Source organism: Leguminivora glycinivorella, chromosome 7 (genome assembly GCF_023078275.1).
Source record: "Leguminivora glycinivorella isolate SPB_JAAS2020 chromosome 7, LegGlyc_1.1, whole genome shotgun sequence".
Classification (NCBI taxonomy): Eukaryota; Metazoa; Arthropoda; class Insecta; order Lepidoptera; family Tortricidae; genus Leguminivora; species Leguminivora glycinivorella.
In genome coordinates, this window is record NC_062977.1 from 3,490,740 (window position 1) to 3,495,300 (window position 4,561).

General features: G+C 34.9%; 1 long non-coding RNA gene across 1 annotated transcript; it reads right to left on the reverse strand.

Annotated features, from left to right (window-relative positions):
• Positions 1–448: 448 nt before the first annotated feature.
• Positions 449–2,053, reverse strand: LOC125228142. The gene is made up of 2 exons (XR_007177252.1): positions 1,211–2,053; positions 449–771 (listed from the first exon to the last, which is right to left on the reverse strand). It is a non-coding gene; the product is annotated as an uncharacterized LOC125228142 (long non-coding RNA).
• Positions 2,054–4,561: the final 2,508 nt, after the last annotated feature.

The following is a 4,561-nucleotide window of genomic DNA, read 5'->3' on the forward strand; positions in this document are numbered from 1 at the left end:
ATATCCTCTGAGCTCCCTGAAACAAAGATTTGCCCATAGTAGCTAGTTGACAGGGATGGTGGTGAGATTGGCCATTTATGTACCTATCAGTATGAGTAGGTTTTCTATACACAGTGCAACCTAAGCTATTATCAGGATTCCTCAAAATGAGAACATTCATGAAGGGACGAGAACAGTCTTTATCCATAGTAAATTGTATCGTATGACCATTTAAATTCTATCCATAGTGAACTATGAAGAAAGTTGAAACACTACTTTTAGGAAGCATAGTAAAAGTGCCATCTACATATCTTTTGAATATCTTCGGCTGGACGGCAGCCAATGAGAGTGCTGTCTCCTCGAAGTCCTCCATAAAGATGTCGGCAACTACTGAAGACACAGGAGACCCCATTGTCACGCCATCCACTTGAAGGTAGAATTCATCATTCCATAGCAAGTAGCCCATATGTTCTGCTCTCGCACCCTCTTCTTGACAATTTCATTGCAGTCTTTTATATTCTTGGGGCCTTTGGTTTACTTATTTAGTCTTCACTTCTTCAATGTCATAATTTGGATTTCTTTCCACCCCTTTTTGCCAAGAGTGGCACAGAAACTTAGTAGTTCATGTGCTCTGCCTACCTCTTTATGGGATAGAGGCGTGATATCTTTTTCTAAGGCCCATATTTCCCTCTTGTGCCGTCTTCTCTTCTTCAATGGCCCATTGTAGTTATTCAGTACAATATTTTTCTTCTAAAATTTGCTTCTGGACTTTTCCAACCTGCCTTGGTTTATCTATAACAAAGTAATGTTTCAGAATAGAATTGCATAAAAACAATGGGAAAAAAATTGATAGTATATAAAATAAATATTACTAGCTTTTGCCCGAGGCTTCATATAAGTCACTCTCTGTCTCTTCCACTATTTCCACTTAAAAAATCACATCAATTTGTCACTCCATTTTGCTGTGAAGGACGGACAAACAAACAGATACACACACTTTCCCATTAGTATGGATGGGCCGGACAATGTCTGTCTCATGCACACACAGAGTTGAGCAAAAATTGCCACAATGCGACGAGTCAGAGATTGCTCAAGACCGTGACAAATGGAGATCCATGGGTGAGGCCTTTTCCCAGCAGTGGGACACTATGTAGTCTATTAATATAGCCCGAAGCTTTAAGCAGGGTCACTACACTGGCCAGACATGTCATATTAACATATAATAACTTACATAAAGCGGGATTTCGTCTTGTTCACAATGAGGCCGACTTCCTTTGAGACCATATATTATTTTCATCATCTCAGAACTAACTTCCCTCAATTATCCTGTGGACTGCAAAATACTTAGATGTAGTTTATATTATTAGACCTGAAGTTTAGAATTTTTAGCAGTATGTTTATGATTCATAAGTTAAACTAAAATTATTTTCTTTCTTTGACATTTGCATTACGTTTCATCTTCATCCACATAAAATTTCTTAAAAAAGTTGTATCATTGAACAATGTTGTAGGAAGAATATACATTTAAAGTAATCAATATTAAATACATAATCATGTATAAAATCAATAAAATGTGCAAAATTTCAAAAGGCGTTATAATATGGACCACGTATTCCGTAAATCGAAACGTGAGAAACGTCAATATACAATGTTGCCAGCTGTAACTTACAATTAACGTAGTATCTTCTTAGTAGTTTGTGCAATTAACAAATTGACAATTTTTATTTGGTAAAATAATTTATTGATTAGCTATACTTTAGTAAGACATTGTTAAACAGACCCTAAATATTTTTAACATCGTCAAAAGATTTTAACAGTGTATTCCTGACCACTTTTAGAGACTATAATGTTATGTACTTATACTTTTCTGGATATTGCCTAGCTTCAGAGTTATTACCAATTGAAAAAAGATGTTATTGTTAGTCAGTAAAAAGATCCTTTACGGGAGTTGATGCCACTATGGAGATTATGGTCTCATCGCATCGTCTACTTCCATATCGATAAGATTTGATTTCGTATGCGTCGCATCGCCGTCGCGCGACCATCGCCCACGCAAGCCACGGCGTCACTATCCTCATTGATAAATGTCAAAAAGTAAAAAGTAAAATCTTTCAAGAATGAAGTTTTTAGAAAAAAAAGTTAAAACTCGTTTCAAGTGCTAGTTTTATGAAAAACATTTACTTTTTACGTGAAAATACATTCAGAAACAAAATTCATGTAATATCTTTTTTTTGATTTACACAAAAAATGGGTGGTTAAATAGTATATTTCGGCTTATTCACTCCCACGGTGTATAAAGGGAATTAAGATATACAAGAAGCAAGGCCTTTGACACTGTCTCAGTTACCTTACCATCCTACTCAAAAAGCTAGAACATTGGGGGATTCGGGGGTCGCATTGGATTGGCTTGCTAGCTTACAGGGCGCACACAAATTGGATCACCGATCCTAAAAACCGGCCAAGAGCGTGTCGGGTCACGCTCAGTATAGGGTTCCGTAGTTTCCCGTATATTTTTTTCAAAACCTGTTTAACCTATCAAGTTGAAAATAATTATACTAGAAAGACTTTTTCAAGTTGTTGTTCAAAAGTTAGAGGGGGCACACTTATTTTTTTCTTTTTAGAGCCATTATTTATGAAAATATTAAAAATATTTTTATATTAAAGGAAAAAATGGAAAAATTTACGCTTCCGGCGGGACTTGAACCCGCACCATTAAAAAAAAAAAAAAAAATGTTTAGAATCGTTAGCAGACGTTTCTGCTTAATAAAAATTAATTTAATATTAAAAATGTCAAAAAAAATATTTTTGTAAACCCCTATTCATTTTTAAATACTTATCGAACAATATATCACACGTTAGGATTGAAATGAAAAAAAAAATTCACTCCCCACTTTACATGTACGGGAGGGTATTCTAATATAATTATATTTTTTTTCACTTTTAATTTTACTACATTGTCGGCGTGATTGATATACATATTGGTACCACATTTCAGGTCTCTACTGATAACTTCTCTCGTCTTTAATTTTTTGAGGCCCAAAAAAGGTGTTTGAGGCAACGTGAAAGTAGAGTTCCTCAGAAGTCGCATAGTATTTATTCTAGATCATTTGGCCGGGTCCTTCACCGTGCCAGAACAGTGCAAAGTGGTAAAAAAATAATCCAAAAAAGGTTCTTGAGGCAATTTGTCATTTTTACCAGTAAAAGATGAGGGTCTAAATAGCCATGGAAAAATAATGCCATGACATGAGGTGGGGTCCATACCCAGCCATTCGATCTTGAAAGTCAATTTTTTAGTTTTCCGTAAATAACTCGTAAACGGTGGCCCACAGCAAAAAAATATGGTAAACAGAAAATATCTACATTAAATTGTCTACAAGAAAGGTTATGTACGTTTTTTCGATAGGAACAATATATAAGTGGATAATTTAGTAAGAAAGTTTTTTTTAATCGATTACATGCTCCGTTTTTCGTCAATACCTCGTAAACGGTGGCACACAGCAAAAAACTTTGTTAAACAGAAAATATCTACATAAAATTTCCTATAAGAAAGGTTATTATAAGGGGTTACCCTCATCTGGCAGAATAATTTTAGTCCGAAACACACTTCGCATAACATGTTTCGCAGTAACACTTTCAGTCGAATTGTTTGTTTGTTACAATACAGTAAAACGGAGCTATTTTGCTCCCCCATGGGTAACTTTGCACCACCTTTAAATATGGTTTGATTGCCTCAAGGATCAAAATGTATGGTTGATTAGATGAATTATTCAAATCCACCCTCATACACATATCATAAAAGGGTTACCCTCATCTGGCAGAATAATTTTGGCCAAAAACACACTTAGCATAACATGTTTCGCAGAAAAAACATTCGGTCGAATGGTAATTTCGCAGAAAACTTAGTTGGCATTATTACTACCACGCATAAGATACATTTGGCAGAATATTGTTTTACAGAACATTACTTTGGTCAAATTTGATTTAGCGTGATTGTATGTACCATAATAATCTTATAGCATAATATTACAATAGCAGAATTATTACACGCTATCAAAAAAGAAAAACTGCCCCAGAGTCACTATTAGGTACGACGACGAGCGAAGCGAGGAGGAGTGTTAGGTATCTTGCATCCCAAACACATCCAACTCGCTATCAAATAGCGAATTGCAACTTTATGCCTCCTACATATTATGCACAAATGTTATCTATTTCATGTAATCTATTTCAAAAAACTTACCTACTAAAACATTGATCCTAGCGAAAAATCTTATAGAACCTTTCTTGTAGGAAATATTATGTAGATTAATTCTGTGTAACATCATTTTTGGCTGTGTGCCACCGTTTTTGAGTTATCAACAAAAAACTGCCCATGTAGTCTATTTAAAAATACTTTCCAACTAAAAAATTGATCCTAGCGAAAAAACTTATATAGGTTCACTATTCTCTGGCAGAAACTTTTTACTCATTTGATTCGTATAATAGTTCTTGGCAGAAGTCACGTTTGGCAGAAACACCTTACGCAGAATATGCTTTGGCATAAATCATTTCGCAGATTTTTGTAATACCGAATTGTTTCTTGTCA